Source organism: Capra hircus, unplaced genomic scaffold (genome assembly GCF_001704415.2).
Source record: "Capra hircus breed San Clemente unplaced genomic scaffold, ASM170441v1, whole genome shotgun sequence".
In the NCBI taxonomy this organism is placed as follows: Eukaryota; Metazoa; Chordata; class Mammalia; order Artiodactyla; family Bovidae; genus Capra; species Capra hircus.
In genome coordinates, this window is record NW_017190155.1 from 49,508 (window position 1) to 74,408 (window position 24,901).

Below are 24,901 nucleotides of genomic sequence, written 5' to 3' on the forward strand. Positions count from 1 at the left end.
TGTCACTGTTTCCATTGTTTCCCCATCTATTTGCCATGAAGTGATGGGACCAAGTGCCATGAGCTTAGTTTTCTGAATGTTGAGTTTTAAGCCAAATTTTTCACTTTCATCAAGCAGCTCTTTAGTTCCTCTTTGCTATCTGCCATAAGGGTGGTGTCATCTGCCTATATAAAGTTATTAATATTTCTCCCAGCAATCTTGATTCCAGCTTGTGCTTCATCCAGCCCATCATTTAGCATGATGTACTCTGCATATAAGTTCAATAAGCAGGGTGACAATCAGCCTTAATATACTCCTTTCACACTTTGGAACAAGTCTGTTGTTTCAGGTACAGTTCTAACTGTTGCTTCCTGACCTGCATACAGATTTATCAGGAGGAAGGTCAGGTTGTCTGGTATTCTCATCTCCTGAAGAATTTTCCACAGTTTGTTGTGATCCACACAAAGACTTTGGTTTAGTCAATAAAGCAGAAGTAGATGTTTTTCTGGAACTCTATTGCTTTTTGGATGATCCAATGGATGTTGGCAATTTGATCTCTGGTTCCTCCACTTCTCTAAATCCAGCTTGAACATCTAGAATTTCACAGTTCACATTCTGTTGAAGCCTGGCTTGGAGAATTTTGAGCATTACTTTGCTATCATGTGAAATAAGGGCAATTGTGCAACAGACCAACCTAGACAGCATATTAAAAACAAAGATATTACTTTGCCAGCAAACGTCTGTCTAGTCAAAGCTATGGCTTTTCCAGTAGTCATGTATGGATGTGAGTGTTGGACCATAAAGAAAGCTGAGTGCCGAAGAATTGATGCTTTTGAAATGTGGTGTTGGAGAAGACTCTTGAGAGTCCCCTGGACTGCAGAGATCAAACTAGTCAATTCTAAAGGAAATTAGTCCTGAATATTTATTGGAAGGACTGATGTTGAAGTTGATGCTCCAATACTTTGGCCACCTGATGCGAAGAACTGACTCATTTGAAAAGACCCTGATGCTGGGAAAGATTGAAGGTGGGAGAAGGGGATGACAGGATGAGATGGTTGGATGGCATCACCAACTCTATGGATTTGAGTTTGTGCAATCTCCAGGAGTTGGTGATGGACAGGGAAGCCTTCCATGCTACAATCCATGGGGTCGAAAAGAGTTGGACTCGAATTGATTGTACTCTGCCATTATACAGAATTCGGTTGTTGACTCTGCTAGTTATTGGAAATTTGTCTATGTATAGGAGCGCAAAGAGAGTGGGAAGTGGAGAACTTGAGCCCAAGAGAAGCTGGAGTTGTCTCATGTAGGTCAGGAGCAGGCTTGAAGGGTCGTGAGCTCAGCGTTGTTTCATCGGAGCCCCGCTCACTAGGGCTCAGTGTCCACAGCCTGGCGTGCTCGACACCGAGACTCAATGCCTCTGGTGCCGGCGAGGCTGGACCAAGATAGAGACATTTGAATCACTTTTCCACAGTAGTTGGAAGGGACAGGGAAAGATTTGCAGCAGCTGGTCTCTGTGGCGTATCTGTTTAGCGTGTTCGGCTGTTAACCAAAAGATTGGTGGTTCAAGCCCATCCAGGGACCGATTGGTTTCAACTGTGGCGATGTTTTAACTATTGTTTTTATGCACCTGCAGCGCCTGAAATCTCCACCTACTTCACCTCAGCATGTTCTTTCCTCCCTTCCGGTTGTTAACTGGTGCCCCTGGTCTCTCTGACGCCTTGTACATTCCAGGGCAGCTGCCAGAGGATGAAGGCACACGCACACAGGTGGGAATTGGGGGGAATCCCTTACTTAAGATGGGACATCGCAAATTAGGCTCTATGTCACCACCTGAGCTGGCACCCCACTGCCACAGGATCTCACCGACACCCCCACCCTTTCATTTGGGACTGTCACTTTCTTTTTTTGTTTTCTTTTCTTCCCCACCACAAGTACCATCATCCAGTTTCAGAACACTCCTTTCATCTTCATTTCCCTTCAGTTCAGCTGTAGATAATCCCTTTTCTTTCCTCTAGCCCCAATTACTGTTACTCTGCCTTCTGCCTCCATGAATGTCTTTTCGATACTTCAGATAAATAGAATAAATCAATATGTAGTGCTTTCTGACAGGTTTCTTTCACTTAGTGCAATGTTTTTGAGGTTTATCCAGGCTCTGGCTTAAGTTTGCTTCTTATTACTGAGAATTTCATTGTGTAAATATACCACATTTCATGTACCAGCTGATGGGCATTTGAGCTGTTTCCACTTTTTTTTTTGTTATTATGAATAATGCTGCTACAAATATTTGAATAATTTTATCTGCACCTATTTCATTTTTTTTTCATTTCTCTTGAATAGATTTATAGAAGTGAAATTGCTGAGTTTATAGTAAGCTTGTTTGTAGTAATACTTCCTAAGGCCAACTTGACTTCACACTCCAGGATGTCTGGCTGTAGGTGAGTGACCACACTATTGTGGTTATCCGGGTCATTAAGACATTTTTCATATAGTTCTTCTGTGAATTCTTGTCACCTTTTCTTAATCTCTTCTGCTTCTGTTAGGTTCATGCTGTCTCTGTCCTTTATTGTACCCATTTTTGCATGAAATATTCTCTTGGTAGCTCTAATTTTCTTGAAGAGATCTCTAGTCTTTCTGATTCTATCGTTTTCCTCTATTTCTTTGCATTGTTCACTTAATCATAATATTGCATGAATCTCCTGGCCCAGTATCAGTCAATGAAGTGTAACTGTTATTATGACATTTTAAATGAAGGGATGTGATACGTATTTCTTTCCCCCACAAAATGTCAGGGCACACAGACACCAAAAATCAAATTTCTTAAATATCTTTGTTGGATCTCACATACCAATATCATTAAGAAGGGGAGGAGGAAGACTATGTGGGGTAAGGGGGAAGATTAACTTTTAAAAATGTTTATCTCCGTTTCAAGTGGTTATGCTCTTATGCCACTCACTGACCTTTTGAAATATAAGTTTTAACTTCTTCAAAAGTCACTGTTGGTTAAAGTCAAACCAGGCTAATCAGTGTACAAATTGATTGGGAGAACACGGATTAAATATTCAATAGCGGAACCCACTCCACTACTCTTGCCTGGAAAATCCCATGGACAGAGGACCCTGGTAGGCTGCAGTCCATGGGGTTGCTAAGAGTCAGACATGACTGAGCAAATTCACTTTCACTTTTCACTTTCGTACATTGGAAAAGGAAATGGCAACCCACTCCAGTGCTCTTGCCTGGAAAATCCCAGGGACAGGGGAGCCTGGTGGGCTGCTGTCTATGGGGTCGCACAGAGTTGGACACGACTGAAGCGACTTAGCAGCAGCAGCAGCAGCAGCAGCAGCAGCAGCAGCAGCCTTTATAACCACATATATGCTAACGTGTCTTCCAAAGTCACTGTTGCAGGTATCATTATCAACTCCAAAAGCCCAAAGCCATATTTCCCTGATACCTTGTGGTCACTGTCATCACCTTCAGTCACTTTATCCTGAAAATTGAAGGTCTCTGTGTTATTACATGATCTTAGAAGCAGAGGTGTATGTCCAATTGGTTTCAGTGCAGGAAGAGACCCTGTTTCTCTGTGAACCAATGGAGCTGAAGAGCACTCTATGTTCCCAATAAGCCCTATCAGATTTTTTTTTTTTCTCAAGAATTGCTGATTATTCCATTGTGGTGACATCTTTATGCAGACTATAAACTACTTTGTGTGCATGATAAGTTGCTTCAGTCACGTCCAACTCTTGGTGATGCTATGGATTGTAGCCCACCAGGCTCCTCTGTCCATAGGATTGTCCAGTCAAGAATACTGGAATGGGTTGCCATACCCTTCTCCAGGGGATCTTCCTGACCCAGGGATTGAACCCATGTCTCCTGAATTGGCAGGCGGTTTCTTTACCACTGTGTCACCTGGGACTATATACTACTCTGAGTCCTATTAAGAAAATAGTTTCCATGACACAAGAAACTAGAAGCTAAAACATCACTCTGAAAACTAGCCTTACTGCACTGAGCAAGTTCTCCCTAGGACTCCAGAAGTTTTTAATAAGCTTGGTGCTTAGTTGCTTACGGTATGGTATATGGGATTAAGGCTATTTTTTCACAACACTTCAGATAAATTATTGCTATGTGACTTTAAGCCACATAAACCTAACTTTTATTAGGTTTCAATTTTCGAAGTTTAGGAAGAAGTTGGACGACAATTGCTTTTCTGGTGTACTCTCGAGTTTCCTCACATAGCAGTGTCATCCCTCAGTTTGTACGGGGGGTTGTGATGGAGGTGGAGCCCCAGTGTTGAAAAGCAACCTGCCCACTCCTTCCTTCACTTAGTAATGAATGCTTAGTGGAGCACTTGGTCATTGTAGCCATTTTCAACCTTGTGAAACCACCAGCCTAGCCAATCCCAGCAGAGTTATAGTGACACACATATCAGGAGAATTTCCTATGGTTTGGACTTACAAACTGATAGGATAGGATGTAGGTTAGAAGAAGACTCTCCTTCCCAGGGTAATCCATAAGCTCATTCACCTGTTACTTGAATGGTTGGTGGTCCCAGCCCCAAAAGGATACTATCCTTATGGTTTCTTTTTTTTGACAGATCTCAGGTATTTTCATGTTATGTTTGTGATGCACAGTCTCTGTTAACTACTTCTCTGATCCTTAACCTCAACCTCTCTCTTTCAATCAGATATGGAAAAATCTTGCTTATACTCCTAAAGGCTCACATTAATTACTAAAGGGTTTGGTGGAAAGAATTATTTTTTAGAAGGATAAAAATAAGTTCTGGAGTTTCAAGCTCACTGACAATATAACATTTCTGCCTGAGGCTGAGTTTCTGCAGCTGCTCATTCCTGGAAAGCTGGTGTCGATTCCCTGAAGACAAATACCAGGAACACATCTCTCATTGAACAGCTTAGGTTTTTTTTTTTTTTTTAATTCCTTGAAGCCAAAAGAACACACTTCATGATCTAAGTAAGACAGTGGTAACAAGGCTCTATTATAAGATTTGGGCTTTGGCTGGGTGATAGGGGGAGGATGGGAGGAAGCAGGGTGTGTTCCATATTGAGGACTCTTAGCTCCAGCAACTCTATGATTGAAGTAAAGAAGTAACATCATTTTGTTATGAAGAGGATGTTTGGGATTTTGTAGTGCAAACATATCACAGTTGCTTGATGGATGCTGTTCCCTGCTGGGTTCATATGTTGTTCAGGATTTTGAGAGTGAGGGATTGATTCACAGAAGAGATTTGATGTTGGGTTAATTTGACTTCCCTTGGCAAGACAGCCAGGCTGCTGCCAACTGGGAACTCACTCATCCTGAAGAGTGAGTCTCCATGATTGAGCTTGAAGAAAATAAAAATTGGAAAACTGATACTTAAGTTTAAATGTTCATTCAGTTCAGTTCAGTCACTCAGTCATGTCCGACTCTTTGCAACCCTATGGACTGCAGCATGCCATTCTTCCATGTCTATCAACAACTCCCAGAGTTTGCTCAAACTCATGTTCATTGAGTCGGTGATGCTACCCAACCATCTAATTCTCTGTCATCCCTTCTCCTCCTGCCTTCAATCTTTCCCAGCATCAGGGTCTTTTCCTGTGAGTCAGTTCTTCACATCAAGTGGCCAAAATATTGGAGCTTCAGCTTCAGCATCAGTCCTTCCAATGAATATTCAGGGGTGATTTCCTTTAGGATTGACTGGTTGGATCTCCTTGCTGTCCAAGGGACTTTCAAGAGTCTTCTCCAACACCACAGTTCAAAAGCATCAAGTCTTCGGCCCTCAGCTTTCTTTATGGTCCAACACTCACATCCATACATGACTACTGGAAAAGCCATAGCTTTGACTAGACAGACCTTTGTTGGCAAAGTAATATCTCTGCTTTTTAATATGCTGTCTAGTTTTATCATAGCTTTTTCTCTAAGGAGCAAGTGGCTTTTAATTTCATGGCTGCAGTTACCATCTGCAGTGATTCTGGAACCCCCAAAATAAAGTCTGTCACTGTTTCCATTGTTTCCCCATCTATTTGCCATGAAGTGATGGGACTGGATGCCATGATCTTTGTTTTTTGAATGTTGAGTTTTAAGCCAGCTTTTTCACTCTCCTCTTTCACTTTCATCATGAAGCTCTTTAGTTCCTCTTCACTTTCTGCCATAAGGGTGGTGTCATCTGCATATCTGAGGTTATTAATATTTTTCCTAGCAATCTTGATTCCAGCTTGTGCTTCATTCAGCCCATCATTTAGCATGATGTACTCTGCATGTAAGTTAAGTAAGCAAGGTGACAATATACAGCTTTGACATACTCCTTTCCCAATTTGGAACCAGTCCTTTGTTCCATGTCCAGTTCTAACTGTTGCTTGTTGACCTGCATACAGACTTCTTGAGAGACAGGTCAGGTGGTCTGGTATTCCCATCTCTTGAAGAATTTTCCACAGTCTGTTGTGATCCACACAAAGGCTTTAGCATAGTCCATGAAGCAGAAGTAGATAATTTTCTGGAATCTTTTGCTTTTTCTATGATCCAGTGGATGTTGGCTAATTGATCTCTGGTTCCTCTGCTTTTTCTAAATGGAACAAATGGAAGTTCTCAGTTCATGTACTGTTGAAACCTAGCTGGGAGAATTTTGAGCATTACTTTGCTAGTATGTGAGATGAGTGCAATTGTGCAGTAGTTTGAGCATTCTTTGGCATTGCCTTTCTTTGGGATTGGAATGAAAACTGACCTTTTCCAGTCCTGTGGCCACTGCTGAGTTTTCCAAATTTGCTGACATATTGAGTGCAGCACCTTCACAGCATCAACTTTTTGAATTTGAAATAGCTCAGCTGGAATTCCATCACTTCCACTAGCTTTGTTTGTAATGATGCTTCTCAAGGCCCACTTGACTTTGCACTCCAGGATGTCTGGCTCTAGGTGAGTGATCACACTATCGTGGTTATCTAGGTCATTAAGATCTTTTTTTGTATAGTTCTTTTGTGTATTCTTAGAATAGGACTTTAAATATTAGGTTTTTTTCTTCATTTGTAGTCAAAATAAAAGGAGAGGCTGTATCCAAAGGACTTAGTGACTTAGTTTGAGGAACTTAATAACACTAGCTGATCTATTGGTCTCCTTAAATTGCTTCACCTATGCTGGTAGAGGTTGTTTGGTAATATTAAAGACACATTCCTCCACACAGAAATGCCCTTCATAGTATCCTTCACGTTGTGTGTGTTAGTGGCTCAATCATGTCTGAATCTTTGCAATTCCATGGACTGTAACCTGCCAGGCTCCTCTGTCCATGGGATTCTCCAGGCAAGAATACTGGAGAAGGTTGCCATTCCCTTCTCCAGAGGATCTTCCTTATCCAGGAATCGAACCTGGGTCTCCCACATTGCAGGCAGATTCTTTACTGACTAAGCTACCAGGGAAGTCCTCAACTGGTACTTTGCATAAACCTTGTCTGGAGAGCCCAGGAGAACAAGGATTTAAAAATAGATCTGCCACAGGAAACAGATATATGATAAATTCATAGATAAAATTATGTGCAGTTAAGTATTGTTCCCTTTTTATTCTTTTAGAGGTTGTTTGGTAACAAAGACATACCTCCACAGGAGAATGCTCTTTATAGTGTCCTTCATGTTATAAGAGCTTAGAAACAGTAACATGAAGATGAGCCCAAAATTGTTACTGTGATTCTTTTATTTTATTTTTTTGCACACAACGTTAGTGTATATTTTTCTGAAAAGTCAGAAAATCAGGTGAGTAGAAGTAAACATCTAAATTAGTTCCCTATTACTTCCTATTAACAGGTTACAAAAACAATATTTTAAAACCACCAGGCTCCTCTGTCCATGAAATTCTCCAGGCAAGGATACTGGAGTGGATAGCCATTCCTTTCTCTTGGGGAACTTCCCGACCCAGGGATCAAACCCTGGTCTCCTGCATTGCGGGCAGATCCTTTACCATCTGAGCTACCAGGGAAGCCCAATATACTCATTATCAGAGTTCTGCTGATCAGAAGTTTGGAAGGATGTGACTGGCTTCTCTGCTCACAAAAGCGATCAGCATGTCCTCCCCGCCTGAACAGGGTGATATTGACCACGTCATGGTTCTGACCATCTCTGGTGAGGGACTGCCCTCATGGTCTCATGCTCCTCTGGGGTCACATTTATTGACCTGAATTCCATAACTCCTGATTTCTTTCAGCCCACCTGAAAGAAAGTAGCTTAGGATAAAGTCTAGAACTGTGGAGCCCTTGAACTGATCTATGCCATATCTTTCTCCAAGAGGAGAATAAAATAGCAGAGGTCTTCATAAAGATATGACCCACATAAGGGCTGAGATGCTCCAGTGATTGGAGAAGAGGAGAAAACTCAAAAGACAATGGAGGCACTATAAGCCCAAACTGGGGAAGCAAGGTCCTCTTTGTGTCCCACCTCAGGTGGGTACTCCTCTGGAAAAGAGGCATTTCCCCTGCCACAGCACCTTGGACAACAAACTTGATCTAAACCCACTGAGTTGTTCTTGTTGCTGCTAGGCTTTTGGGGTCTCCATTCTAGGGTGTTTGTTTAAAGGTAGGGCTTTTTCCTTGCATGAGAATCTTCTTGGAATTTTTGTATGAAATGCAGTTTCCTGGGCCTTCTCTCCGGATGTTTTTAACAAGCAGCACAATGACTGTGATGTAGGCATTCTTTAGCTGTGCAGCTAGTGCCCAGGGAATGGAACCCTATCTGCTGCATAGTATCTATCACACTTACTCATCCAAGTTTAATGCTGCCGTATCTGTTTTACATGATACATTCTTCTCTATTATACATAAGATCCATATGCTCAAAGACGGTAATGAAATCACCATGTAAAGCAAACTTGGTACATAGTGGAATAGGTATTTGCATCTTTGACGGCTGTTCCTAGGGCTGTGCTTTCATTGCTTTAGCACAGACCTAGGGTAAGATTTGATGGAAACAACGTAGGGAGTAGAGGACATCGCCGAGAGTTAGTGATTCCTGGTAACTAGTATTGATCAATTTGACAAGTATTTGCTGAATGTTGTATCTGTCAGGCTCTTGAAGAGGCACTGGGTGAACAAGGCACGCAGAGCACCTGCTCTCAGGAAGACGACCTCTAGCACAAAAGCCAAGTGTCTTACAGAGAATCACACATATTTTTTAATGATGACTGTGATGTATTTAATACATCTATGTTCCTTGCTCCCATTTTGTCAGCAGGGATTGAAAACTGAGTGTATATAATCATACTCTGGAACTCTGATAAAAGAATTGTCACAGAAAAGCTCTTCTAGATAGGTAGATAGATAGCTAGATAGATAGCTCTTCTAGGTCTCCAGAGTAAATGTTGATATCTGTCTCTACTGTCTATGTCTTGGTCAGCAGGAGAAATAAAGAGGCAAGTTTAATAAGTCTTATAGATTTATCATTGTCATAACAATCAGGAACAATTTGTCTTCTCTCTGAAAAGGTAATGCCTTTTGGACTTCAAATTCTCACCCCGTTTCAAAGACAATGTAAATATCAGTCATAGTCCTAGAATTGTAGGACTTGGTATTTTATCCTTAAATTTTAGATCAAATAAGTAAGTTTAAAAAGAGTAAAGCAACTTTCATGTTTTGCAGTAAGAATGTATGGGGGTCTGGCACTAAAATCCTGGCTTTCACCTGGTTGATGTGTCTTTAGTGTTGTTAGAAACAGAATAGCCTAATGCTCCTTGATTCACTCCTCTATCTCATCATGTTCTATAAAATATAATATCTCTGCTCATCTAGATAATATGGATCCTAAATTAGCTGAATTCCATGAATGCATTTACAGAGCCCTGTGGGTAAAGCGTTGTGCTGTTTCCATCGGAGGGTACAGAATGAGGATACACATTCCTTACTGGAGGCAGTTCAAAGAGGACTGTTCCCAGTTCAGCCTAGATATCTGTCTGTAGATAGAATAACAACAGCAGACACCAATAGGTTCAACCTGCTGAAAGGGAAGATGAGGATGGGGAACAATAACTCAGCTCAGGGTCCTCAACTCAGTGAGGCCCACTGGGCTTCTTTTCAGTTGCCTCTCCCCAGCCACGCTTAGAAACTCACTCCAAGTGGTGAACTGGAGCAACTGTAGGGCTTATCTGTTTATTTTTCATTTCTCAGGTCTCACTCACTGACCTTTACTGCCTGATGCCCAGTCTCTTGAAAATCTTTGTCTCATATGTTTTGTTCAGTTTGTTGTTGTTGTTTTTTGTTTGTTTTGCTGTTTCAGGTGGGAGAGTAAATCCAGTTTCTGTTAGTTTATGTTTGTGTGGCATCCCTTTTTATAAAATCAGTTGGAAAATATCTATCAAGATCCTGAAAAGACTTCTACAAAATAAAGAACACAGTCACAAACATGGTGAAACTGTGAACTAAGGAAAACCCTTAACACTTGACCGATAAGGTGTTAATATACAAATATATAAGCAGTTCATACAACTCAACATCAAAAAACCCCAAGCAACCCAACTAAAAAATGGGCAAAAGAACTGAGCAGACATTTTCCCAAAGAGAACATGCAGATGGCCAATGGAAAAGAAGCTCAACATCATCTATCATCAGGGAAATGCTAATCAAAACCACAATGAGATATCACCTCATGCTATAGAATGGCTATCATCAAAAAGAACACAAATAACAAATGCTGGTGAGGATGTGGAGAAAAGGGAACCATGGTCACTGATAGTGGGAACTACCATATAACCCAACAATCCCACTGCTGGGTATGTATTTGGAAAAAAAAAATAAAAAAAACAAACAGAAACACTAATTTGAAAAGATACATGAAACCCAATGTTCATAGCAACATTATTTACAGTTGTCAAGATATGGAGGCAATCTGTGTGTCCATCAACAGAGGAATGGATAAAGAAGATTAGGAATATATAATAAATGGAATCGTTCTCAGCCATAAAAGCAATGAAGTTTTGACGTTTCCAACAACATGGATGGACTTGAAGAGTATTATGCTAAGTGAAGTAAGTCAGACATCACTTATATGTGGAATCTACAAAAATATAACAAATTAGTGAATAAAACTAAAAAGAAACAGACTCACAGATATGGAGGACAAACTAATGCTTTCCAGTAAGGAGAGGGAAGGGGGAGGGACAAAATAGGGGTAGAGATTAAGAAGTACAAACTACTATGTATAAAATAAGCTACAAGGATATATAAAACAGCACTGAAATATACTCAATATTTTATAATAAGTATAAGTGGAATATACCCTTTAAATTCTGAATCACTATATTGTACATGTATAAATTACATAAAAATTTATGTCAACTATACCTTAAAAAATACTTTTATTTTAAAAGTACCATACCAGTCCTAAGGACAATGTTTGCTTAGCTATATGTTGGGGAATGCAGTCCTCACAGCCCCTTGCCCAAAGGCTGAGGGGAGGCTCCTCTGAGGTTTGTTGTGGAAACTATTCCTTTGTGAATCAACATGCCTCTTTATTTTTTAAATTAATTTTTATTGGTGTATAGCTGCATTAAGGTTGTGGTTTCTGCTGTACAGGAAAGTCAATCAGTTATATGTATACATATATCCCCTCTTTTTTGCATTTCCTTCCTGTTCAGGTTGCCATAGAGCACTGAGTAGAGTTCTCTGTGCTACATAGTAGGTTCTCTTAGTTATCATTAGTTATGAATTCTCATTAATTATCAGTTATTTTATATGTAGTAGTTATATAGGACATGCCTCTTTAAAAGCATGTCACCCTTGATTATTTCTAATCTCCAAAAGGTCCTTCAAAGGAAAGGGTGAACATGACTACAAAGTAGCCCAGTGGAAAGTTCCAGCTTTGAAGCTTTTGTGGAGAGTCTCTCAGGAAACACTTCCCCCAGGCTGACTTATGTTCCCTGGAGAGCCAGGGAGAGAAGCCAGACATTTCAAATCCTTAGGTTACAAACAAGGCACTGAAGGAGGAATAGAGATTCCCAAACCCTCTCTCAGGAACCTCATCTGTTGCTCCAAAAGAGATCCCAGAAATTCCTCCTCTCGGTAGTCTAAAATGATCCTGTGCCTTAGTTACTAAGCAGGGGACACAGCACTAGATACCACCGTTTGTTAGTTGGGAGTATGGCCATGCCAGTTATAGAAGAGAAAAGAAAGTAGGGAAAGTCAGGTGAGATATTAGAAATATCTGTCCTCCCCAGACTGGAAGAGGCACAGGTCACACGAGTCTCCCTGAGTTCAAGATCGCTGGTGTTTCTGCAGTAAAGGAATAACCTGGTCCACTCCCTTTCCAGGGGAAAATGGGAAGTGCAATGATGGGGAAAATGATGCAAAAATGGGAAATGATGGCTGTCAATTCACAGTCTGGCACTGGAAAGGAATACAGCATTTTTATTCCCCAAAGCAACTTAGAAGGGGAGCAGGAACATTTATCTTCCAGGAAAATGAATCTAGGAAATGCCCCCAAAAGTACACACAAACTACTGAATATATATTTAAATGGTCTGTTATTAACCATTAGGGCTTCCCAGGTGGCTTAGTCCATAAAAAATCTGCCTGCAATGCAGGAGACCCAGGTTCAATCCCTGGATCCAGAAAATCACCTGGAGAAAGAAAAGGCAACACACTCCAGTATTCTTGGCTGGGAAATCCCACGGACAGAGGAGGCTGACAGGCTATAGTCCATGGGGCTGCAAGAGATGGACACAACTTAGCAAAACTAAACTACCACAATTAACCATTAACTGTCAGGGGAAAGTACAAACTCAGTCCCCCGTTACCACAAATTGTGCGTTGGAGTTTCCCAAATTTGGGGAAATCAAAGCATTCGGCACATCTGGAGTGCAATAGATAAAACTTCATTTTTTTGAAAACCATTTTCCTGATTATGAGATCTTTGACCGCCCCCAACTACCCCCCAGCTACTCCCCTACCCCCCATGACACTAACGCAAGACAGCAATAATAGAAGAAATTGGGTGAGGGACAACAGAGTATGTGTGAAAACTCTCTACTATGTGCTCAATTTACCTGTAAACCTAAAGCTGTCCTAAAAAGTAATGTCATTCATTTTAAAAAATGTAAGGATGCAACACCTCAAATCAAAGTGTTGGTGGCATCCTATAAAGGCATACTTAATATTAGCTGTTGATGTGCACCAGCCTGGAGGCTGATCATGGTGACTCCCCTGCCTGTGCCTTCAGCCTCTGCAGCCTGGAAGTTCTCCTGGAATCGCTATGGAATCATGCAGGGTAGGGTAGTTGCAGGGCTGCAGATAGTGCAGAGACCAGTTGCACCTAATGAGGGCGGGGAGAAACCATCCTGGGGCCAAACAGTGAAGATCCAGGAACTGCTGAGTTTCGGCCGCTGCCCCGCCTGTGTCTACAGAGCAAAGGACAGTGAGAACGGGAACTGAGAGCTACCGCTTGAGGCTGCTGCCCAGAGGATACAGGCGGCAGAGGAGGCTTTGGTCAAGTTTGAGACTTGGAAGCAGGAAAATAAGTTGAAGTAAGACTAGAACGTTCCGTGGTGGCTTCAACCACCAGTTTCCCAATTAACAGTCATGCTCGTGTACGGTATTCACAGAGCAGGATTATAAAATCGTATGCTGTTAACATGAGGTGAGAACGAGCTCCCCAAGCCCTCTCTTCTGTGCTGAAAACACAACACAGGGCTGAGTCTTAACAAGCGGACGTCTGGGCGCTGACACCAGGGAGAGGCCCTCGACGCCCCGAAGCCGGCCGCACGGCCTGGCTGCCTGCTCCTCGCCATCTCGGGAGGCCCCGCCCAGGTGACAGGCGACAACACAGCCTCTCCGGCTGCAGTCAGCTACGTGCCCCCCTTGCTCGTGCATTCCCCTCTGCAGAATGGGAGGGTGTGAAAGGCTTTCAAGCGTGGCCGATGTTCAAAACTTTAAAACTGGCCGCTGAATCATATAAATATCGGGAGAATGGAAAGGCCCGTGGGCGCTGAGCTCCCCTCTCAAAACCGAGAGGGTGGCGCCGTCTTGGGGACGTGGGTGGGTGGGGAGGGGGTGAACCCAGAAAGCTGAGGAGAAGGAAGGTTAGGAAGGAAACAGCCTAGAAGAAACACTGTCAGCTGCTCGCATCCGACCGCACCCCACGGGGCGCCAGCGGCGTGGGCGCTCGCGGCGCGACGTGCGGGGCCGCTGTCGCTTTAGCTTCGATCGGGTTCCCAACACAGAGGACGTTCTGTCCCCCAAAGAAGCTGGCAGTGCCCCGCGATTCTACCCTTGGACCTGGGGTCCCAGGAAGGGGACATCCCACGAAGTCCGAAGGGCTCTTGTGGGGATGTTCAGCGCTCCCAGGGCAGCGGGAAGAGGACAACTGCAGAAAGAAAAGGAACTTTTTTTTTCTGGCGAGAATTTTAATTCTGGGTAGAAAACTCTAGAAATGCTGGCAGAGCAGGTGCATTTGGAGGAGGCCCCAAAAGCCCTTCCTTGTTGTTCACCCCGAATGGGTTTCGTCTCATTCCACGAAGTCCAAACCCGAAGAGACGGCTGCGGGCCGGCGAGTCAGGCGCCCCCTGGCGTTGCGGAGGAAGCTGCGCGGGGCTGGGTGACGAGAGCGCCCGGCCGGAAGCGGGTCCTGGGCCGGCGCGGCTGCGCCAGGCCTGGCTCAGCGGCGGGAGTATCAGGCCGGTGGCGGTTCCATGGTGTAATGGTGAGCACTCTGGACTCTGAATCCAGCGATCCGAGTTCGAGTCTCGGTGGGACCTTTCTCTTTAGGCTGAGCTAAGTGTCTTTTACGCGCTTAGCCCGAATTTAGTCTCCTCCTGAAAGCGGATGCGCGCCGAGTGGACCTGCTTTCTCGCCCCAGCGTCCCCCTCCCTCCTGCTCGCGGGACGAGAACTTCTGGGACCCGCAAAAGAGGCCACGTTTCCCCCATACTCTGCAGCCTCCCCCTCAGCAGCCGAGGTCCCGGAAACTTATCCGAGCTGTGTAGGTCCGTGATCCACGGGGAAGTGGCAGGCAGATGGGGGTCGAGCCCGGGGCGTCCCCGCTGGACCTAAATGCTCTGCTCGTCGCTGGCCATCGGAGGCCCGGCCCCGCCAAGGGGCGCAACGACCGAGCCATTGCCACCTCCACCCCATCGGGTCACCCTGGGTCTCCGGGGCGAAAGGCAGAAGCTGAGCCCACTGAGGGGGCTTCTCACCGCATGTCTTGTCCCTGTGAATAAATGGTCGCGGGGGCTGTAATATCTTTGATCGGCCAGGTTGACAGCTTTCCGGTGAGAACAACTGTATTTTAATTCTTGTGCCCAATTCTATTTCGCGTTTTAATTGATCCTATTTCAATTTACTTCGATTTTTTTTTTTTTTTTTTTCAGAATTTCTCGCCCCTAAGTCTCCGCTGGACACGAAAAGCTGCTGCCAGGCTAAGATTTGAACTTGACTCCAGGAAATCTAGTCCTTTCCTCCCAAGTTCAGGCAGAAAGAAGAGCCAGGGCCGCGGATCCAGCGTCTCTGGAGACCAAGGGTCCCTTATCCAACTTCATCCTGGCCTTTGAGACACCTGTGGATTTATAGTCAAGGCTAGATTATAGTGACTATACCTTATTTAGTTAGATTTAAGTTGGAAGCTACGTCCAATTATAAAATTAAAATAAAGCAACAATTTATGTATGCCTCAGGACAACAAACCCCAAAATTGCTTTCCCCAATATCGTTGAGGACGACAGAGAATGAGATAGTTGGATGGCATCACCGACTCGGTGGACATGAGTTTGAGCAAGCTCCGGGAATTGGTGATGGACAGAGAAGCCTGGCTTGCTGCAGTCCATGGGGTCTCAGAGTCAGATAGGACTGAGTGACTGACCGACAAGACTGAGCGGTATTCAGCGACCGAATACCGTTGATAGCGGTATTTTTGTATTATGTATTGTTTTGTCTATGCAATGTGAAAAAAAACTGAAGGACTTTCTGGAATATCCTATTTCTATTACTCCCAGTAGTACCCTTAAAAACAAAAATGCTTGGTGTTAGAGAAAGAGATTCACTTAAAAGATAGATATTCAATAAAAACCCTGTAGTTCCGAATTGAAATTGGATGTTTACGAATCTTTGTGAATTCATAAATACATTCAATACATACAAATACATTCCTTGGGGCCAGAGGAAAGAGCAGGAATTGTCTGCAGCCGGGCTGGAGGGAATGGAAGATGACAGTAGTGTTCTGAAACTGGATTATTGTACCTGCGATGGGGCAAGGAAAGAAAGAGAAGGAAGGAAGAAAGTGATAGTTCCACAAGAAAGGGTGGAGGCATCGTGAGACCTGGCATTGCCGTGCCCCTGCAGGTGGTGACATAGGGCCTAATCTGCGACAACATAGCTCGAGTAAGGTATTCCCCCTCCCCACCCGCCAACCCCTGGTGCCTGTGTCTTCATCCACTGGCAACTGTTCTGGCAGGTTCAAGGCGGATGGCTTAGTGAGGGCAGGCCTCAGGGTGGTGCAGAGAGATCAACGGCACCAGGTAAAAACTAGGAGGAAGGAGCATGCGGAAATCAACAGCCTGGGGATTGCGGGTGCTGGGGAGGAAGTGAAAGGGCAGATGCATAAAACTAACGGCTGAGACATCGCTAGATTCAAAGCCGAGTTCGTCCCTGGGTGGGCTTGAACCACCAACCTTTCGGTTAACAGCCGAACGCGCTAACCGATTGCGCCACAGAGACCAACTGCTACAAGCGACTCCTGTAACATCCTGCAATGAGAATGGATTTCCCCGGTCCCTTCTAACCGCCGCGAAAAAAAGATTCAAATGTCTCTATTTTGGCCCAACCTCGCCGGCACCGGAGACACTGAGTCTGGGCCCCGAGCACGCCAGGCGGCGGACCTGGAACCCGAGTGAGCTGGGGCTCGGACGAAACAACGCGGAGCCCACAACGTCCTCGCCTCCTCCTGGCCGCCTCCAAAGCTGCCCCGCTACCCGAGGCAACGGCAGCTTCTCTCGGGCTCAAGTCCTCCACTTCCCACTCGTGATCGGCCTCACCGGTCGCGCTCACGGCACTTGCCCCGGGGCCCTGGGGGTCGCACGGGGCAAGAAAAGCAACTGGCTGTGTCCCCACTGCACTGCTCCTTCTCAGCGCCTCCAGAGAACAATTCCACGGGGCACGGCCTGGAGTTGGCTCACCATGCCCGGAACGGGGCCTGGCACCCAGCAGTCGCCCAAGAAATGCTGGGCGGTGGATGCATTCGGTCTCAGCGGCTGGGAGTGGTCGGTAGACCGAGAATTCTTACGACTCCTGCAAGTTTTCAGTCCTAGAGAAATCTAGATTTTTCAGGTCAGTCGTTTTCAAAACTTTTTTTCTAGCAGGTGATTTAAGGAACAGATAAAAGTTCTAGAAAGGCCAAGATGGCACCACCTGGACCGGCTCTGAGCTCCCCACCCAAGACGGTTCTGCGCCTAGTTGCTTGGGTCTGAATTCGTATCCTAACAAAGAACCGGTTTCTCGTGCCTGATCACCGCCAGCAACATCGTGCGGTTCTACCTTTTGGACTTGGTGGCTTGTCCCTTCCTGCCCACCGAGCAGGTGGGTGGGATGGCGAAGCGGACACCGCTCCAGAGAACTCAAGCTCTGAAGTATCCCAGACCCCAGCCGAAGCCCCCGAGGCCTGGAGTCAGCTTGGCCTTCAGCTTCGGCCTCGCAGGGCTCCAGGTGCCCCCCGGAGGAGGATGCCTGCCACACCGTAAATAACCTCCGCTGTCTAATCGGGGGCATTTGGCTGAGGTGATAGGAATCCGCCCTTTTCTGGCCTCAGGGGTCCTCGAGGGGTCCCCCTAATCCTGCCAATTGAATTTGCTTGCAAAGAGAGAGGCTCCCCACCTATCTCCATTTCTCTGGCCTAGGCTGTGCATGCTGGTCCAAGACTCAGGGGTTACTAGTAACCCCAAACAGGTAACCTCCTGTCTGTCTTTCTCTTTGCAGACAGGTGCTCCTATACATATAAAAGTCCCCAATAACCCTGCACACAAGGAAACTACCAGAGTCAAAAACTGAATTCCCCATAATGGGTACACTACAGGCAAAAATCAGTTGTTTCTATGCAATAGGAATGAACAATCTGGAAAGAAAGTTAAGAAAACAATTCCACTTACAAGATCACTTAATTAATTATTAAGGGAGGCGAAAGACTTGAACACTGAAAACTGTGAAACATAGCTGCAAGAGATTAAAGAACCCCTAAGGAAATGGAAAGACAGCCTCCATGGATTGGAAGATTCAGTATAGTTGAGATGCCAGTACTACTCGAAGTGATCCACAGAGTCAGTGCAATTCCTATAAAAAATTATCCTCTGCATTTTCTAAATGGTCCTTGTTAATAGATTTAAGGGACTAGATCTGATAGATAGAGTGCCTGATGAACTATGGACTGAGGTTCGTGACATTGTACAGGAGACAGGGATCAAGACTATCCCCATGGAAAAGAAATGCAAAAAAAGCAAAATAGCTGTCTGGGGAGGCCTTACAAATAGCTGTGGAAAGAAGAGAAGCGAAAAGCAAAGGAGAAAAGGAAAGATATTCCCATTTGAATCGAGTTCCAAAGAACGGCAAGAAGAGATAAGAAAGCCTTCAGCGATCAATACAAAGAAATAGAGGAAAACAACGGAATGGGAAAGACTAGAGATCTCTTCAAGAAAATTAGAGATACCAAGGGAATATTTCATGCAAAGATGGGCTCAATAAAGGAAAGAAATGGTATGGACCTAACAGAAGCAGAAGATATTAAGAAGAGGTGGCAAGAATACACAGAAGAACTGTACAAAAAAGATCTTCACAACCCAGATAATCATGATGGGGTGATCACTCACCTAGAGCCAGACATCCTGGAATGTGAAGTCAATGCTTTCAAGGCCTTAGAAAGTATCACTACGAACAAAGCTAGTGGAGATGATGGAATTCCAGTGGAGCTGTTTCAAATCCTGAAAGATGATGCTGTGAAAGTGCTGCACTCAATATGCCAGCAAATTTGGAAAACTCAGCAGTGGCCACAGGACTGGAAAAGGTCAGTTTTCATTCCAATCCCAAAGAAAGGCAATGTCAAAGAATGCTCAAACTACCGCACAATTGCACTCATCTCACACGCTAGTAAAGTAATGCTCAAAATTCTCCAAGCCAGACTTCAGCAATACGTGAACCGTGAACTTCCAGAGGTTCAAGCTAGTTTTAGAAAAGGCAGAGGAATCAGAGATCAAATTGCCAACATCCGCTGGATCATGGAAAAAGCAAGAGAGTTCCAGAAAAACATCTATTTCTGCTTTATTGACTATGCCAAAGCCTTTGACTGTGTGGATCACAATCAACTGTGGAAAATTCTGAAAGAGATGGGAATACCAGACCACCTGACCTGCCTCTTGAGAAACCTATATGCAGGTCAGGAAGCAACAGTTAGAGCTGGACATGGAACAACAGACTGGTTCCAAATAGGAAAAGGAGTACGTCAAGGCTGTATATTGTCACCCTGCTTATTTAACTTCTATGCAGAGTACATCATGAGAAACGCTGGGCTGGAAGAAGCACAGGGTGGAATTAAGATTGCCCAGAGAAATATCAATAACCTCAGATATGCAGATGACACCACCCTTATGGCAGAAAGTGAAGAGGAACTAAAAAGCCTCTTGATGAAAGTGAAAGAGGAGAGTGAAAAAGTTGGCTTAAAGCTCAACATTTAGAAAATGAAGATCACGGCATCTGGTCCCATCACTTCATGGGAAATAGATGGGGAAACAGTGGAAACAGTGTCAGACTTTATTTTGGGGGGCTCCAAAATCACTACAGATGGTGATTGTAGCCATGAAATTAAAAGACGCTTACTCCTTGGAAGGAAAGTTATGACCAACCTAGACAGCATATTCAAAAGCAGAGACATTACTTTGCCAACTAAGGTCCATCTAGTCAAGGCTATGGTTTTTCCAGTAGTCATGTATGGATGTGAGAGTTGGACTGTGAAGAAGGCTGAGCGCCGAAGAATTGATGCTTTTGAACTGTGGTATTGGAGAAGACTCTTGAGAGTCCCTTGGACTGCAAGGAGATCCAACCAGTCCATTCTAAAGGAGATCAGTCCTGGGTGTTCTTTGGAAGGAATGATGCTAAAGCTGAAACTCCAATACTTTGGCCACTTCACGCAGAGTTGACTCATTGGAAAAGACTCTGATGCTGGGAGGAATTGGGGGCAGGAGGAGAAGGGGGCGACAGAGGATGAGATGGCTGGATGGCATCACTGACCCGATGGACATGATTATAAGTGAACTCTAGGAGCTGGTGATGGACAGGGAGGCCTGGCGTGCTGCAGTTCATGGGGTTGCAGAGTCGGACACGACTGAGCGACTCAACTGAACTGAATCCCCTGCAATACAGTTCATTTCAGACATTGTCGATTTCATCTCTTAAAGTTTGACTGTGTCTTTGTTTATGTTTGCATGTGTCTACTTAACTGTTTGAACTTATGTAATGTTGTTGTTCAGTCCCTCAGTCATGTCCAGCTCTTGGTGACCCCATGGACTTCAGCTCATCAGGCTTCCCTACCCTTCATTAACTCCTGGAGTTTGCTCAAACTCATGTCCATTGAGTCAGTAGTACCATCTCACCCTCTGTCGCCCCCTTCTCCTCCTGCCCTCAGTCCTTCCCAGTATCAGGGTCTTTTCTAATGAGTCTGCTCTTCACATCAGGTGGCCAAAATATTACAACTTCAGCTTCAGCATCAGTCCTTCCAATGAATGTTCAGGGTTGATTTCCTTTAGGACTGACTGATTTGATCTCCTTACAGTCAAAGGGATTCTCAAGAGTCTTCTCCAGCACTACAGCTCAGAAGTATCTTCAGCTCTCAATCTTTTTTATGGTCCAACCCTCACATCTGTATATGACTACTGGAAAAAACAAGCTTCCCTGGTGGCTCAGATGGTAAAAAAAATATCCACCTGCAAAGTGGGAGACATGGGTTCGATCCCTGGGTTGGGAAGATTCCCTGAAGGAGGGCATGGCAACCCACTCCAGTTTTCTTGCCTGGAGAACTCCCATGGACAGAAGAGCCTGGAGGGCTACATACAGTCCATGGTGTCTGTAGAGTCGGACACAACTAAGCACACGACACTGGAAAAAACATAACTTTGACTGGAATATAGTTGGAATAAAAGTTTAAATGTCCTTCCCTGGTTATTCTGACATCTGTGTCAGCTCTCGGTCACTCATAAATGATCAATGCATCCCTGCATTGTGAGTCATTTCCCCTTCCTCTTTGGATATCTAAAAATCTGATGGAATGCCAGACATTGTAAATGTTATTTTGTTGGGTGCTGGATACTTTTGTGTTCCTATAAATGTTGAGTCCTGTTCAGGGTTGCCCTTAAGTTATTTGCAAACAGTTTGATGGTTTCAGGTCTTGCTTTTATGATTTGCTAAATGGTCTGGAGCAGCTGAACACTCAGTCTAGGGCTACAAGTTCCTGCTACTGAGGTAAGACTTGAGTACTCCACTCCATGATCTCCTTAATTACAAGGTTATTATTATTATTTTCTAGTCTACCTGTTGAGGGCAAGCATGACTGTGAGTGCCAGGCTTTCTGTTTTCTCTGACCCTATCAAAGATTTCCCCCTGACTTTGGGGAGTTTTCTCCCAGGGCTGCACTGATCACTACTTTGCTGCCCACTGCAGGAGTCTCCTTTGCAGAGCTCCCCCTGATTACCTTCAGCATCTCTCTCCTCCCTGGGGGTTTGTCCTATGGACTCTAGCTCCTTTGGCATCCAAGAACTTGTGTCCTCAGCTCAGCAAGGTCCACTGGGCTGGTTTTCAGTTTGCTCCTGGTGCCTCTTGGGAACTTTCCATGCAATAAGTTGGAGCCATTGTTTCCCATCTCTCAGGGATCACTCCCTGTCCTTTACCTGATGCCAAGTCTCCTGAAAATCTTTGTTTAATGTCCCCAGTCTGACTTTGTTGTTTCAGCAGTTAAGTAAACTTGGTTTCTATTAATTGTATATGGGTGTGGGGACCCTATGAACTCAAGATGTGCGAAAACCATTAAGATTCTAAAAAGAGTTATATATGGTACAGAACACAGGTTCCCACTAAAATCTTTTGAGGTCTGTATTTGTCAAACAACAAAAGACTTCACACAAAGTATCACAACTAGCAAACATCTTGCAAAGAAATCAGACATCATTGAGTGAGTGAACAACTGCAAGTATCTCAATAGAAGTTTTGCCTGAGGTGTCTCAAAAGTAATCACACCCCTTCATTCAATTTCTTAAAGATAACTTACAACTTTTGGCACCAAGCAAATGGGGAGAAAAATAGTTGCAAACCCATACCTACTACAACAGAGAACCTATTAAAAAAAATAGACATTCTTGGAGTTTTACTTTACCCCCACCCCAGCCTACCCGTCTTTTCCAACTCTGCTGCTGCTAAGTCACTTCAGTCGTGTCCGACCCCCGCGACACCCCCCCCGCGACTGCCCCACACCCCCCCGCGACCCCCCGCGACTGCCCCCCACCCCCCGCGACCCCCCACGACCCCCCACGACCCCCCACGACCCCCCACGACCCCCCACGACCCCCCACGACCCCCAGACTCCATAGAGCCCATAGAAAGACCCCAAAGAAAGAAAGACTTACTCCGAAAGAACCCATAGCCGCACCCCATAGCCCACAGCCCACCAGGCTCCCCGGTCCCTGGGGTTCTCCAGACAAGAACACTGGAGTGGATTGCCATTTCTTTCTCCAATGCATGAAAGTGGAAAGTGAAGTCGCTCAGTCGTATCCGTAACTCGACTCTCTAACGACCCCACGGACCGCAGCTTTCCAGGTTCCTCCGTCCATGGGATTATTTCAGGCAAATAATACTGGAATGGGGTGCCATTGCCTTCTCCAACTCCACCCACCACTCTGAGAAACAAATTTGAACTTCAACACATATTGAGGAGACTCAAGTTTCATTTCTGGGTCAATAATATTCCCCAGAGGAAAAAAAAACAGCCACCTATTCCAGTCCTCTTGTCTTAAAAATCTCAGAAATAGAAGAACCAAAGAGAGCCAGATAACAACTTTGTGACTAAATCACTCCTAAGAAAATATAGTTAAGTCTGCAGTTATTACTTAGTTATCAGGGGAAAGCGCGCACGCAGTCCCCCACTACCACAAATTACGCAGTCGAGTTTCCCCTATTTGAGGAAATCGCAGAGGTCAACACACCCGGAGTGCAATGGGTGAATCTCGCTCTGGGAGAACCACCTTCTTGATCATGGTATCTCCTCTGCCAGGTAAGTATGAGTTAGTCTTTCCCCTGCCCCCGTACAGCTTTAGACACGTTCACCGTACACACACGCTGACTTTGCCGTTTCCCCGCAACTCTTCCACTATCCTCCACACCCTCTCCTTTTCCATGCCTCTCAGGCCCTCCAAATAACTCTTCTAAAAAAAATCCAACAAATCTCGGGAAATTTTCCGTAACCGGGGAAGTGCCTCGCCAGGAACAGTACCGCTTCGCTGCAAAATTTACATAAGCCAACCCCATTCAGGACCTCTAAGGCGGCTCCTCTCCTTCAACTCAAGCCCCGCCCCACCCCTGTCGAGATGACCAATGGCGAGTCCCCTGTGACAACGAAGTGACGTCATGATTTCATCAACCTTAGCAATCGACCTGCTTACAACGATAGAAGAGACCTCGGACTTCCGTGGTGCCTCAGACGGTAAAACGTCTGCCCACAGTAGGGGAAACCCGGGTTCGATTCCTAGGTAGGGAGGATCCTGTGGAGAAGGAAATAGTTACCCCCTCCAGTACGCCTGTTTGGAAAATCCTATAGACGGAGGATCCTGGTAGGCTACAGCCCAAGGGGTTGCAAAGAGTCAGGCACGAATGAGCGATATAACTTTCACCCTTTAAGTGAGACTTAGACGGGGTTTATTTCTTTTCACTTTAAAATTTTTATTTTTTATTTGGGTATAGCCAATTAACAGTGTTGTGGTAGTTTCAGGTGAATAGCGAAGGGATTCAGCCATACATATACATGGAGATACAGACGGATTTTGCCAGCCTCCTGGAGTCTGACTTTTCGTGCTGGATTGCACACCGAGAAGAGAAATTTAGGGATGGTGTGTTACGCTGATGCAAAAGCTTTTAAGTAATAAATAAGTTGTAAAACAGTGAATAGAAATAGTATAGAGACAAAATAAAAGCATATGTATATTTCATGTGTATAAACAGACGGATTTAGGGTTATATCTCAAAGTGCCACTCGGTAGACTTATTTTCTGGGCAGATTCTTCCTGTTTCATTCTGACGATATCACAAGGAACATTCTTTCCCTTTGCTTACCATACAGAATACAAGAAATGAGGATTCTGAAATAGATATTGATGACTAAAATAAGGGCAAGAAAGATAACGGGTTTGCTTGAAGAGTGAGGTTTGTTTATTTGTTTTCTCTTACTGCATAAGACTGGGTTAGACATGAGGGCAGAGAAGTGGGAGGCTGGAGAAAACAGCGAACTTGTGTTTTACGACCAGAGAGCAAGGGGAAATGGAGTAACTTGATCCTTGAGGTGCCTTTGGCTTAAGAGGGAAGGTGACTTCTGGAAAATCTTGGGGAGAACAGCAAAGGAACTCAGCAAGTAGTTAACTTCCAGGAAGAATCTTGCTTTCTTCCTCCCTTCCCCACCCACAGCCCCCACCCCCCATTTCTCTCTCTGCGACCATCAGAAATAGACTCTGGCTCTTTTCATCTGACATAAACTTTAATCCAGGGCTAGTAATACCTTAGAGAATCTCCAGAAAACTGGAGAATGAATTTATACAAACTGGGAGGAATAAAAAAGGTGATGAAAGTGAGCCTACAAACCAAATGGAAAGGACACTGGTGTCTTCTGCTGAGTGACAAACTCTATAGCTTCGCAGCGCAGACCCTATTGGGTCTGGGCACTGGACACCAGCCGTGGCTCTGTGCC

General features: G+C 44.7%; 2 non-coding genes across 2 annotated transcripts; one reads left to right on the forward strand and one right to left on the reverse strand.

Moving 5' to 3' along the window:
* The first annotated feature begins 14,613 nt into the window (after window positions 1-14,613).
* On the forward strand, window positions 14,614-14,685 carry TRNAQ-CUG. The gene has a single exon. It is a non-coding gene; the product is annotated as a tRNA-Gln (tRNA).
* Window positions 14,686-16,564: 1,879 nt separating this feature from the next.
* TRNAN-GUU lies at window positions 16,565-16,638 on the reverse strand. Its single transcript has one exon. It is a non-coding gene; the product is annotated as a tRNA-Asn (tRNA).
* Window positions 16,639-24,901: the final 8,263 nt, after the last annotated feature.